Source organism: Sus scrofa, chromosome 13 (genome assembly GCF_000003025.6).
Source record: "Sus scrofa isolate TJ Tabasco breed Duroc chromosome 13, Sscrofa11.1, whole genome shotgun sequence".
In the NCBI taxonomy this organism is placed as follows: Eukaryota; Metazoa; Chordata; class Mammalia; order Artiodactyla; family Suidae; genus Sus; species Sus scrofa.
In genome coordinates this window covers 119,166,460-119,181,286 of record NC_010455.5, presented here as the reverse complement: position 1 = coordinate 119,181,286, position 14,827 = coordinate 119,166,460, and the positions used below count along the sequence as shown (strand labels likewise).

General features: G+C 37.4%; 1 pseudogene; it reads left to right on the top strand.

Moving 5' to 3' along the window:
• LOC100525837 lies at positions 9,602-11,821 on the top strand (annotated as a pseudogene).

The following is a 14,827-nucleotide window of genomic DNA, read 5'->3' as shown; positions in this document are numbered from 1 at the left end:
GGTGCCTAACTATTGCTCTATACTCTCTCTTGCATAAAGGAATGAATGCATAAAAAATGAAGACATGCATGAAAGCCTTACCTGGAAATTGACTCCATCATTTATCCTCTTCATCTCCACTAACACTTTGCATTTTGTCCACAAACATTGAGGGTTTTTCTTTCAAAAGACAACACTTCAAGGTGTCATTTTCTTGTCAAATTTCTTGAAGGGAAGCCCACACCTGGTTCTTTCACTGCTAACCAGCAATTTATTCCATAACTTCACATAATCTGGGCCTCCCAGCCCCCTCCCACTTCCCCACTGACATTGCTCTCTTAAAGGACTGAACTGCCTCATTAAACGGCCTGTTTCTCAGGCCCATCCATTTCCACCTCCCAGCTTCTTTCTAGATCATTTTCTCTCTTGGTTCCTGTTATCCTGATCCTCCACATTCCTTTTGTATGTTTTGCTCTCCTCCTCTGCTGGTTGACACTTCAAGATCTAGTACTGATATGACTCTTATTCTCTTCCTTCATACATTATTTTTTAAACAGTCCTATATCCTCCAGTGGCTTCTACTCTTTACCCTAGTTTTCGGATCTGGTTGGCCACAGAACATAACCTGTCATCACCCAGAGATTGGGTCCAATCTTCTTGAGAATAATGTTACATTAACCAATCCCAAAAGACTAAGGACAAAGTATTCATGTATAATGAAAAGTAGATTGTCAAACAGTAGATTGTCAAATGGTCATCAGTTCAAAGCATTACATAGGGAACTAATTTATTATCAATATACCAGTTTGTTCATTCAGAACAGGCAGTATTATTACACAAATGAATGACTACTGGAATTCTCCAGCAAGTGCATTTCCCCCCCCCCAGGGACATTTCAGGTGGAAGCTAAATTATAATCAGAAGACTACTAGGTCAGCATGGAATAAGAATAGGGGGAAATAATTACATGACTCAAATGTTTAATGGCAGCAGGCTTATATTCACAGGTGCATCTAGCTCTACAATAGGGCAATACCTGTCAATGGGATCCAGCAAGTAGAACAATTTATTAAGATACCATCTCCCCTGAATGAATAAATTAATGAATATTTAACAACAGTCTTGAGACCATTTATGTTTTACCATTACATTATAGTTATTTGTTTAAATCTTGACCTCTTCATAAGATCTGAGCTGCAAGATGGCACAGGCTACATGTGTTCATCACTATATCTTTACCATCAAGCCTGGTGCCTGGTACTTAGTAGACAAAAGGGAATAAGTATTTATTAAAGTTAAATAAAGCCATATAGACATTTATAAATATAAAGAAGACACATTCCAAAGTCAGCTTTCAGGTGAGTTATTTTTCACTTGAAAAATGTGTGTGTTTTTTCTTGCTTTTCAAAGTTTATTAAGTCAAAATAAATAGAATGCCTTGACTTCAAGCATTTATATTTGGCTCATATATTTGAAAAATGTGAAATAGTAGACCACATAGTTTTATTTTTGTCTGTCTTGTTTCTATAAATGTCAACTACTTACTTCTACCTAGTGACTAAACCCTAATCCTACCCATACCCCTTTATCTTTGAATGTTTCTCATTCTCAGTAGTAGACAATGTACTAGCAAAGAGAGAAAAGAACAGATTCTGTGTGCCTATGTGGGCTAACCCAGGGCATTCACGGGGTTAAAAGCACTGCAGTAATATTAAGCACATGTTTCAAGTCAGCAGGGTGCCAGCCTGAGATGTCCTCAAAGCCTAATTTGATAGATATTATGCCATAAACTGCTGCAAGTAGTAATGAAGAAAGTAAAAATTTTATGGATGAGCAAAATAGGAGCTCTTATGGATGGAGTGTTTTTAAATCAGGTGTATAATTTACCCAGTGTCAGACCACATGTAGAGTGCATTACTCAATTGAACTTACAAGCAGATAGGAAAGCAGTTTCTTTTAATAAGCACTTCTTCAACTTATTGGCTCTACAATTACTTGCACCAAATTACCAGCAGCTGCTGCCTGTTTGGTATTTTATCCTAGACAAGGAGTTACATTAGTTTCTAATCAACAAGCCATTCAAGGACTCTTTATAATTTTTAGCTTAATTCCACTTTTATTTGGAATTTATTAATTGAAATATTCAATATTTTCATGACAGCATTTTGCTTAGCTTCCCTTAACAGGAAACCTATTCAACTGCTGAGGTGAAAGGGAAAAAGGAGGGAAGATACTCCCAAACTTATTTCTGATATTTGTAATATTATACAAACTCTATTGGACTTATAGTCTGAATTTTGACATTTCAATTGCTTTTGTAAAAGTAATGATACCATATTTAAACTTTTTAAAGTTTTCAGTCAGTAAATTATTTTGTCTCTAAATAGCATATCCCCATGCATAGGAGTTAACTGCAAGTTTAAACATTAACCAATTCTGTTTTAATACAGGGCATTTCAACCTCTGCACTATTGATATTGTGGGCTGGTAAACTCTTTACTGTGGGAATGTTCTGAACATTGTAGGAGGTTCAGGTAAAAATCCCTGGCCTCTACCCACTAGATGCCAGCAGCACCTCCCCACCTCCAAACCCCCCAAATGTGACAGCCAAAAATATGCCTGCAGACATTGTCAAATCACCCCAGATGATTTAATTTAACATATTTGAAGAAATTAAAGGAAAAAAAGAGCTTCAGAAGCAGTTTTAAGAGGAAAGTGCATTTTCAATTCATTTGCTAAACTTTTCAAAGTATTCTTAATGGAGATTGTGTGCACTAGTCTATATTTGTTTATGGAGAACTGTAAAATGAATTTATGAAAAATTTCATCCTATGCAATTATTTAAATATTATGATATTTTCAAGATCCAAAGGAAAAGGAAACCAAAAAAACAATGTTATATTAAATGACATAAATATTTGAATAATTACCCTCACTGCAGAAAGGCCAGTGGACTAACTTAAGTGTGGTTATATTGTTGTCAGTAAAGCCAAGAAATCTAATTTGAGACAAAATTCATTTTTTGAAATTATATATCATTGCTAGCTTTAAATTACAAAGTAAAAAATTATAAATATATAGATGCTAATGACCAATGATAAATCATAAAAATGCCAAATCTCATTCAAGATTTTTTTCATAGGCTTTAAATTCACAGTTGTCTTTTAAGGACCAGAATGAAAATTGGAAAATGTTAGAAACAACTAGAGTACCATATGTGCACTGAAGAACAACAAAAGTGAAAGAAAATTAAATTACCATCCTCAAATCTCCTTCACTAAGTACTTACCATCTACCATCTTCCAAGTAGTCCGGTGGATGTTAAAAGATCCAGATAACATCCATCTGAAGGTGGTTTCTTCTTAGTGTAATACAGAATCTTAAGGCCTAGGCCTTGAAAGGTCATTTATACCTACCAGGGCCCTTCCCCAACTTCATCCTAATTAGATACTCTCCACAACAAGCTTCTCAAACTTTAATGTAATATAAATCACCTGGGCATCTTGTCAAAGTGTGGCTTCTGACTAAGTAGGTCTGGGGCCTTTGGGAACCTTTTCTAACAAGCTTCCATGTGATGCCAATGCTTCTGACAGATGGACCACACTTTGAAGAGCAAGGATTTGTTTATAACATCCCCATCAACTGATCATCAAGCTTGGTCTTGAACATTCTCTAGGGGGCCAATAACAGAGAAAATCCTAACTTCAAAAAATAATACATTTGTGTACCCAGTGAAATCTTACTTTTCAGATTCTTTCTGGAAATGGTGCTCAGAGAGTAGAAAATTTCTGAAACTAGCATTAAAAAATTTTACACAATTAAGCAAAAGTATTGAAAAATAATTGCTCTCTGTCCACCCACCAAGTGTTTGCAATTCCTGGGGCCATTTGCGCTATTTCCTCAATCACTCTGCCCATGCGATTTGTGCCACTCCTGAGTCCACTCTACCCACATTTCTCCAAAGACATATGGTTGGCCAGTAGGCACATGAAAAATGCTCAACATCACTAAATTATCACAGAAATGCTAATAAAAACTACAGTGAGGTTCTAGCTCACACAAGTCAGAATGGCCATCATTAACAAGTCAATAAATAACAAATGCTCGAGAGGGTGTGAAGAAAAGGGAATCCTTCTTCACTGTTGTTGAGAATATCAATTGGTACAACCACTATGGAAAACAGTATAAGGTTCCTCAGAAAACTAAATATAGAACAACCATATATCTGGACAAAACTCCTGGGCATATATCTGGACAAAACTTGCCTTGAAAGAGACACATGCACTCCTATGTTCATTGCAGCACCATTCACAATAGGCAAGACATGGAGACAACCTAAATGTCCATCGACAGATGAATGGATTAAGAAGATGTGGTACATATACACAATGGAATCCTACTTAACCATAAAAAAGAACAAAATAATGCCATTTGCAGCAACATGGAGGCAACTAGAGATTCTCATACTAAACAGAGTATGTCAAAAAGAGAGACAAATACCATACAATAGCACTTATATGTGGAATCTAAAATGTGGCACAAAATGATTCTATCTACAAAACAGAAACATATCTCGGACATGGAGAACAGACGTGTGGTTGCTGGGGGGATGGGAGAGGAAGAGGGATGGACAGGGAGTTTGCGGTTGATAGATGCAAACTATTACATTTAGAATGGATAAACAGTGGTGTCTTACTATACAGCAAGGGAACTATGTCCAATCTCTTGGGGTAGAACATGATTGAAGATAGTCTGAGAAAAAGAATGTATATATATGTATGACTGGATACTACGCTGTACAGCATATTTGACACAACACTATAAATCAGTTATACTGATAAAAATTAAAATTAAAAAATTAATAGAAATAATTGCTAAATCTCAATCTAACGAAGTCAATTCAAACTGTATTCCTTCTTATTAACAGTTTATGAAATTCAAAAATAAATAACTGGATCTTCATAGAAACCATGGTTTCTATGACATATAGGGATATGTTCCATTCTTAGCACTATGTCTACATGACTCCACTTAAATACTGAAAAATAAGAGAACAATCATGCCTCTAGTATAGTCTCAGCATCTATCTATAGCCCAGCGCTTTAAGAAACTATAAGATTTTTCAGACAGCTCTGGTATATTTTGACTATGCTGACAGAAACATGTCATAAGTCTGTTGTTTTATAAGCAAATAAGGGGAATGACATTAAGTCAGTGAGTCCACTCCTTTTCCCTGAGACAAGAAATATTTCTTCCTGTCGCCTTAACTTTCAGTTCCTAGAAGACTCATATGCATGACCCTCAAGCCAACACCAGACCCTAGCTTTGTCTGTGACCTATACCACAGCTCACAGCAACGCTAGATCCTTACCCACTGAGTGGGACCAGGGATTGAATCCACATCTTCATGGATGCTAAGGTTCATTACCACTGAGCCACAATGGAAACTCCAAAAGCATCATTAATCTTTGATTACAGTATGCAGATAATCCAGATCCCTCTATTTTACAACATTGGTTTTGCTTCAGCCTATTTTATAACTATTTTATTCCTCTACCCAGTGAAGAGAAGTGAAACTCAATAGGTTTAAATCATGAGTTAAAATCACGAGCTAATTAGCATGTGATCCTGATGTCAGTTAATAATTTTCTGATCACCTTAAATATTCAAAATACCAAAAACAGGCAATACTTGGGTTTCAAGCAAACAGAAGAGAAACCTCAACAAATCAGAATGAAAACTATATAAAGCCATCAGCGTGGCCATACTGGCACATGCTAGCCACAGATTGGGCTTCCTTTGGACAATAGGGTGACAGAAATCCCCACGGACAGTGTAGTGCCATGGGGCAGTGTTATCACAGGTAGACTTAGACCAGGAAAGACTTTTACTCAGAATAGGGATAACTTTAGTTTCCTCCAGAGTGAAGTTCCTTGGGCATATTTAACACATTTATAAATGTTCAGAAAGCCAAAATTTATTCAGTGTAAAAGCTCAAAATTTGTACCTAAGAAAAAAGGTTAAGGTATAGGTATGAAAATTGTACCAATTTGTATAAGTGGCTAGAAAAGTAATGTATAGACATCAATGTAATAAGTAAAAGGTAATATATTTTATGATAAATGACACAGGTATAAAATGAACAGCTCTGAACTATCAGTTTCAGGTAGAGAAAGTACATGCCTAGATGTCATTGTTAAAATTCCCTGAGGATACCGGCTGAATTATCTGTTAGGGTTCTTCTTTAAATATATAAATAAGACCAGCAGACAAGTATGGAATCTAAAAAGCAAAGTATGGAATCTAAAACACAAAGTAAGCAAATAAAACAGATTCATAGATATAGAGAACAAATAGGTGGTTGCCACAAGTTTGGAGAGTGGGGGTGAAACTGGTGAAGGTGATTAAATGTACAAACCTGTTATATAATAATATGTCATGAAGATGGAAAAAGAAGAAGAAGGAGGAGAAAAAGAAGAAAAGGGGGAGGAGAGATGGGGAAAGGGGGAGAAGGAAAGGGAAGAAGAGGGGGAAAGGGAAGCAGGAAGGGGAGGGAGAAGGAAAAGAAGACTAGAAGACCAACTGAAATTAGCATCCTATAAAACTTCAGTGCTTACACTTTTCAAATGCCATGTGAGATTATGGTGGTCACATATCAAAAATGTTCATAATGATGCCAGAGAAGGCACAAGCCGCAGAGGAGATAACAACTAACAGGTTAGGGTGTTGCTATTTGAGTCACTGAAACAGGACTCCTTGGCCTGGAAAGGCAACTGTCTAATAAAGAACTTGATTAAAATGTATACAATTATAAATGATCTGGGTAACATGATCACAGGATTGTTCCCCCATAGAATGGTGGAGCATCCTTTGAAACTTCAGTAAAACAGGTTTAGGACACTAAAAGGAAGAAGTGGGTAGCAAATTTACATAACTCAACATCACCAGCATCATCTCCCCAACCATATCTCCCACAAGAGTCAACACTCTGTTGTTCAGTGCCAAACATCAGGTTAAAAGCTGAGACAATGATGGTGAATAAAACATATGTGGTTCCTGCTCTTCTAAGTTTAGAGTTAACTGAATTAACTGAATGAAGTGACAGATAAATAGTAGCCAAAAATCACACCAATAACGTAAAATTACAACTGAAATTGAAACTCTGAAGAAAAGGTACATGGTCCTATGACTGTATCCAGCAGGGAGTCTTGACCTAACTGGAAGAAGACCACTGTTTGGAAGTGTGTGGTTATCTTAGAGATGGGTAGAATTTGAACTAACTGGTTAAAAACCAAGAAATGTTAGAGTTCCCATTGTGGCTCAGCACTAACAAACCTGACCAGTATCCATAAGGACGTGGGTTCGATTCCTGGCCTCACTCAGTGGGTTAAGGATCTAGCATTGCCATGAACCACAGTGTAGGCTGCAGACATGGCTCAGATCCCATGTTGCTAAGCCTGAGGCATAGGCCAGCAGCTGCAACTCCAGCCCCTAGCCTGGGAACTTCCATATGCCACAGGCGCAGCTTTAAAAGGACAAAAAAAAAAAAAGCAAGAAATGGTTGCTAAGTAAAGCTAGACTATTCTTTAATAACTTTCAGGGTATACTAAAGCATTCAACTTAACCAACATTCATGCCCACTTTAGTGGAAGGTGCTTGAAGGACAGACTACTGGAATCTCTAATGACAACTAACACTGTGGGGTGGGGGGGAGGTGAATGACTTGAAGTTGAACCCTAAAGAAAGATTCTTCAGTGGTAAATAATATAGAATTAATTGGCATATCTTAAATGGAGCTACCTATTGAAAATATCATTTTGAATAATGTACACTGCCTCCCAGAATATGGCTAGCCCATTTGAAATGTGAGAAATCTATACCAAATTAAGTGGGTTATATAAGTTGCCCCACATTATAAAGCAAGGACTTTCTTGCAAAATTCACTGAAAAGGAAATTAATAAATTTTTATATGGCCATCCTATGACTTTCTAGTTTTATTTATATTATAATTAATTGTGAAATGCCTAGTTACTACCAGAGTATGAACATGTGGTGGGGCATGTTTTTCATTTCTGCATGCAGAGCAGAGAGCACAGAGCCATGCTCATAGCAGGCAATCGATAAATGTTTGTTGACTTGAAAGACAATAGTTAAGGCTCTAATTTATCTAACACAAGTCATTGACTAACAATCATTATCTACTTCATTTGTGTTGGTGAATACTGACATTTAAGGACATTCTGTTGATACATATACCAGGACCCTCCCAAACAGGAACAGAGCCCTGCTCTCAAGCTTGACAGGGCTGTCTTTACCATCTGATGCTCCCAATCCCAGAAAATCCTCCTTCTTGCCAAACATAGTCATTATGTCCAAGTGCATATTTTGGAGGCACTAAAATATTGACTTTGAAGTCCAACAAAAGCCACGTTAGTTCCTATATTTCTATTTTCTCTTTAAAGATACAACTCTGCAGTTAGCAAAATTCTACTCAGATTGATGATTGCTGTCCTGATCTCTAATATTACACATCCCCATCCCATACTACTCTGTGAGGTGACGGTAAACTGCTGTGAGTTTTTCCTGAACTAGCTAGGGCTTTCAATATTTACACTGTGTGTATGTATATTTTTACATATGTGAGATCTAGTATATATACACAGTAGAAATTATCTTAAATAATATCCACTTACTCATTTTACCAGCTTAACCAATGTTCTTCAGTCCCATTGTAAAATATACTGTAGCTGATACCTAAGGCATACTTAATGGGCACAGCTGGTAAATTACTCCCTAAAAAATCCAAACGCAATGCACCTTCCAGTTGCATTGTAGGCTTACTAAGAATTGGTTAAATTTGTTTCCAAACCTCTCCATTTCAGTTGTATTTGTCATTGTGAGTGTGTAATTTTAATTAGTATTAATGTACATCTGATGAAATATGAGTGAGAAATCTAAAAAATATACAAATAATGACTTTTTGTAATAAGAGCAAGTAACTAAAAAGTAATTTCTGTTAAATTAGTTGTGGGTGACACAACTATGAAAGACTGGAGAAAATTATAAAAGTCTGGAAGTTTTTTGCCTTGAGATTTCTTCAGATGTGAATTTAAATTTTAGCTCCGGTTTACATAAATCATCAAAACTAGAAATATTATACAATTCATTATGAATGTGGTTTATGCAAGAGAAATAAGAGAGAACTTTAATCAATGGATCCATACTTTAAAAAATGCCTTGAACCTACTACATTTAAAAATTGGTGAATTAATACATTCGTACATGTTCTTAGCTAACTTGGCCTATATTCTAAAGATCAAGTCCACAGAACCGACTGAACATGGAGAGTAAAAATGAAAGAGAATGGTCATGCATGCAGCCTAGGTATTTTAACCCTACATCTGGTTTAATAGAGGGGCCACTTAATGAGAATGAAGAGAGGGAGAGGAACAAGTTTGCTGGTATAGGTAGAGAAGGAAGGGTAAGGACATGTAGAATCAGGAATTCTATTGCTAAATTGAGGTACTAAATAAGCAATTGAATATATGACTATAATTCAAAAAAGTGGAGCTATAAATTTAGAAATCATCAGGATATATGCAGTATATAAAGCCAAATGACTAGGTGAGATCACCAATGAGCAATTCATATTTAGAATTACATAAGTGAAAGAAAAAGAAAGAGGTGGCAAAGGAGACTGAGGATAATAGATGGAAATTTAGGAAACTAAGTAGTATTTGAAGGAGAGAGATGTTAATGATAACTGAGAAAGAAAGTAAAGTCAGAACTGAATGGCAAGATGGAATGTGTTGGTGACCTTGTGAAAGGAGGCTACAGTGGAGTGATATGGACAAATTCACCTTGGCATGGGTTACAAAAAGAACAGGAGGCAGGGAAGGGGAGCATCAGTAATACACAACTCCTGCTGCAGCTCTTGCTAATATCTGGATCAGCAATGACTTTAATGAACCTACCATGATGGGCAAAGAGAAGATCCATATCAATATTACCATCACCAGCCATGTGGACTCATGCAAGTCCACCACCATTGGACATCTCATCTCTAAATGTTGGAGCATTGACAAGAGAACCATGAGAAGTTCAAGAAGGAAGCTGTAGACATGGGCAAAGGCTCCTTCAAGTGTGGCTGGGTGCTAGACAGACTGACAGCAGAGAGTGCTACAGATCACCGTGTCATCTTCCTATAGAAGTTTGTGACAACCAAGTATTACATCAACATTACTGATGCCCCATGCCACAGGGATTTCATCAAGAAATGATCGCTGACCCATCCCAGGTGACTGTGCCATGCTCATTGTGGCCAGAAGCATGAGGATGTTTGAATTGGGCATCTCTAAGAATAGGCAGATCTGTGGAGAACACACTCCTGTGCTACATTCTGGGTGTGAAGCCACACATAGCTGTCAACAACATGGACTCCACCAAGCCCACTTATAGTACCAAATGCTTATACAAGATCACCAAGGAAATGAGAGCCTACATAAATACGATTGACTACAATTCGGCCACCATGGCCTTCATGCCTTTCTTGGGCTAGCATAATCCAGCATTCATGTGGCCTGGTTCAAGAGGTGGAAGGTCAAGAGAAAGGTAGGAAATGCCACAGGGGTGACTCTGCTAGAAGCACTGGACTCATTCTTCTGCCCACTCAACTGGTCAACAAGACCCTGAGGCTGCCTCTGTTTAAGAGGTGTACAAAATTGGAAGCAATGGCCTTGTACCTGTGGGCCATGTGGAGACAAGCTTCCTTCAACCTAGGATGTAGGTCACTTCTGCCCCATCAACCTCACTTCAGAGGTCAAGTCCATGCAAATGCACCAGAAGTCCCTATCAGAGGTCCTGGCTGGTGACAATGTGGGTTTTAATGTGAAGAATGAAAATGTGGCTGGGGACAGTGAGAACAACTTCCCCCATCCCCAGATAGAGACCGGCAGCTTTGCTGCATAGGTTATTGTTTTGAACCAAGAGTGGCAGATCCACACCACCTATTTCCCAATGATAGACTGCCCTACAGCCCACATCTCCTGCAAGTTTGTTTAGCTAAAGGAAATGACTGACCAGTGCTCAGGCAAGAAGCTGGAGGACAATCCCAAGGTCCTGAAGTCAGGTGATGCAGTCTTTGTGAAGGTGTGCAGATGGCCCCTGGCAAGGCCATGTGTGTAGAGATATTCTCTGAGTACTTACCTCTAGGCCATTTTGCTGTGTGAGACATGAGACAAACAGTGGCCACTGGAGTCATCAACGCAGTGGATAAGAAGCCATCCTCTACAGGCAAGGCCACCAAATCAGCAGTAAAGGCCAGCAAGAAATGAAGCATGGCCCCTGCAGCAGTTTCTTTAGCAATCTTCACTGTAAAAATTACCTAACATTCTATTTATTTACTAAGATTAATAAAACATAGATAGCTGTCAAAAAAAAAAGACAACTCCTTGGCATGTGGCTATCAATTTCCCCAATACAATTTATTAAAGTGACTATCCTTTCCCTCTTGAAAAATCTAGGCTATTCTGTCATAAATTAATTTAGCATGTAAATATATATATCATTTAGATTTTCTAAGAAAGTAGAACTTAAATGTTCTCACCATGCCCCCCTTCAAAAAAAGATAAATATGTTAGGTGAGGGAGGTGTTAATTAATTAGATAGTGGACAAATCCTTTCACTATGTATATGCAAATCAAATCATTACAATGAACACTTTAAGTATCTTACCATTTTTAATTTTTTTTCTCTAAAGCAATCAGTTATTTTATTTGATTTGTTTTATTTCCCCAATACATTATATTTTTGTTTACTATACAGAATGGTGACCCAATTACACATATATGTTTCTGTCAATTATACCTCAATAAAACTGAAATTTAAAAATCAACAACTTAGAGTTCCCATCATGGCTCAGTGGAAACAAATCTGACTAGCAACCATGAGGATGCAGGTTCCAACCCTGGCCTCACTCAGTGGGTTAAGGAACCAGCATTGCTGTGAGCTGTGGCATAGGTCACAGATGCAGCTTGGATCTGGTATTGCTGTGACTGTGATGTAGGCCAGCAGCTACAGCTCCAATTTAACCCCTAGCCTGGGAACCTCATATGCTGCAGGTGTGGCCCTAAAAAGACAAAAATAAATAAATAAAAGTAAACAATTCTTTGTTGTTGCTTGTTTTGTTTGTTGAGCTTTACTATAGAAGGGAACAGAAATAAGGTAGTGGGTAAAGGAACACGTAAGTCAAAGAAGTTTTATTTTTAAGACAGGATCATTACATGATGCCCTGGGTAGACAAGATGTGACTGGGTTCTGTGTACAAGCAGACGACCTGACCTTGGGTAGGACAAAGACAACTTATCCCTGTGCATAAATGGGAAGGCAAAGTATGAGGATACAAATGCAATTAGGCTGGTAGATTTGGTAATGGAAAATTGCACTGTTTCTCTTTTGTGAACTGTGTTGAAAGTGAGAAGGAAAGAAGGGCTGCTGGAAATCTGAGGAAAGAAAAGGTGGACCAGAGATTGACAAGGTATTGTCAAGTAGTAATGTGTCTACTTGATGTCTCTGATCATACTTTTTAAAGTAGAAACTAATTGATACAAAAAATGTGTTTTCCTCTACTACATGCAAGGCTCCTATTTGCTGTATGCATGTATCATTTTTATTAACTAATGTACTGTACATCTCCCCAACTTGACTATAATCTTTAAAATATTATATCCACTGCTCAACTCCTAACATTTTTACTCACACTACCTGGCCAGGTAATTGGTACTCCAAAAGTATTTGTTGACTGAATAATTCAGTATTCATCCACAAGTGCCTAAAATATGCTTAAAATTGAATGCATTATCTCACCCTTAACTCTTCCACGTACATAGCTATTCCTCTTCTTTTTACTCTATCATAGTTTATCCAACTAATTTCCCAATCTAGAAATGTGGAAATCATCCTCTGACCTACCTCACTTTATTCTCCATAACCCATCAGTCATCAAGTTCAGCCAACTCTACCATTTAAATAGTTCTTGGAAGCTATTCACTGTTCTCTATTCCTGCAGTCAATTTCCAGGTTCAGGTCACCATCACCTCTCGTGAATTACTAGAAAAGCATCATAATAGCTCTCCTGACTTTCATTTTATCTTCCTCAAGTCCATTCTCCACATCTTTCAAAAAGTGTAAATCTTATTATATCCTCCACAACATTTAAAACCTCCAACGATTCTTTGGCAAACCCTCAGGATAAAAGTCTCTTTTTATGATTTATGATATTTTTCTTAATTTGGCCTAGAACTCTAATTGGCAAATTAAACTAATTTCATTTCTCTAACTAAGCAGTGGCTCCCTATCAGCTCTTGGGACTTTGCATGTGCTTTCCCCTGGAATATTCTCTTCACCATCAACTCCTCATCCTTTGTTTCTCAACTTAGAAGTCATTTCCTTTAAGAAGTCTTCCCTGAATCATGGGCTTGGTTAGGTACTCCTCCAAAATACTCCCAAAGCTGTGCATGTTGGGGTTCTGCAACTTTCCTTTATAGCACTGTTTTATCCCAAACCCAGATAATAACAAATATTTACAAGGTAGAATCTTAGCGTTCTTTTAATAAATTTATCTCTCTATATTTCCCCCCTAGTTCCTTAGAGATAAATAACAAAAAATGAAGGGATAAAAGTGCGCCTGTTTTCTGAAGAAAAAGAAAAATATTTCACCAGGTGTCCTCCAGAGGTGATAGGACAGGTCTGCTCAGCTCTGTGATCATGGGCCAGTGAGAAAATAAAGAGAAAAATCCCTTGTATTGCCTTTTTTCCCCAAATATAAGTTAGAGCTTCATAAATAAATTTCTCAGAAAATTTGTGATCTGGTAACTAGTTGATATAATTTTGTTCTCCTTAGGGGAGAATCTCAATGTATTTGTGTTTTGAATTTGTCCCAGGCTCTTTTACTAACTAGCATCCATTTAAAATACTTAAGTAAATTTTGGGGAAATTGAGAAATCTAATTTTCTTCTCTTCATGATTACTTCACAAGCATTGTAGTAAGTTACAGGAAATAAGATAAATCATTCTAGAAAGTCAAAGTAGCATACCTTATACCAAAAGATCTGAATTAATTTTAAATGAACGAACACAAAACTAATCACTGCAACTTCTGCAGCAAACCAAGTCACATGCCCATATTTACAAGTAAAAATTTTCAGTTTTCTCACATGTGCCATTCTTTGGTTATGAGTGTTTAAATCAGAGGCAGAATGGTCCCATGATGGCTTCTTGTCAAACTCAAAAGGTATAGGAATAGATGAGGTGAGAGAACACAAAAAGGGTCTTATAGATAAATGTAAAGCACAAATTTAAATCACATGGTATTTAATCCCAAATCATCCCCTACTTATTTAAAAATATGACCATGGTTCTAATAATTTTTTAAAATAGCTTATGATTTTATTTTATTTTATTTTATCTTTTTATCTTAGGGCTGTACCCACGGCATATGGAAGTTCCCAGGCTAGGTGTTGAATCACAGCTGCAGCCACTGGCCTAAGCCCCAGCCACAGCATTGCAGGATCCAAGCTGTATCTGTGACCTACACCACAGCTTAACCTACTGAGCAAGGCCATGGATCAAACCCGCATCCTCATGGATACTAATTGGTTTCATTACCACTGAGCCACAGTGGGAACTACCATGATTTTATTTATTTATTTTATTTTTGCTTTTTACAGCCACACCTACCACATATGGAAGTTCCCAGGCTAGAGGTCAAATCAGAGCTGCAGCTGCTGGCCTATGTCATGGCCACAGCAACACCAGATCCTTAACTCACTGGCAAGGCCAGGTATCGAA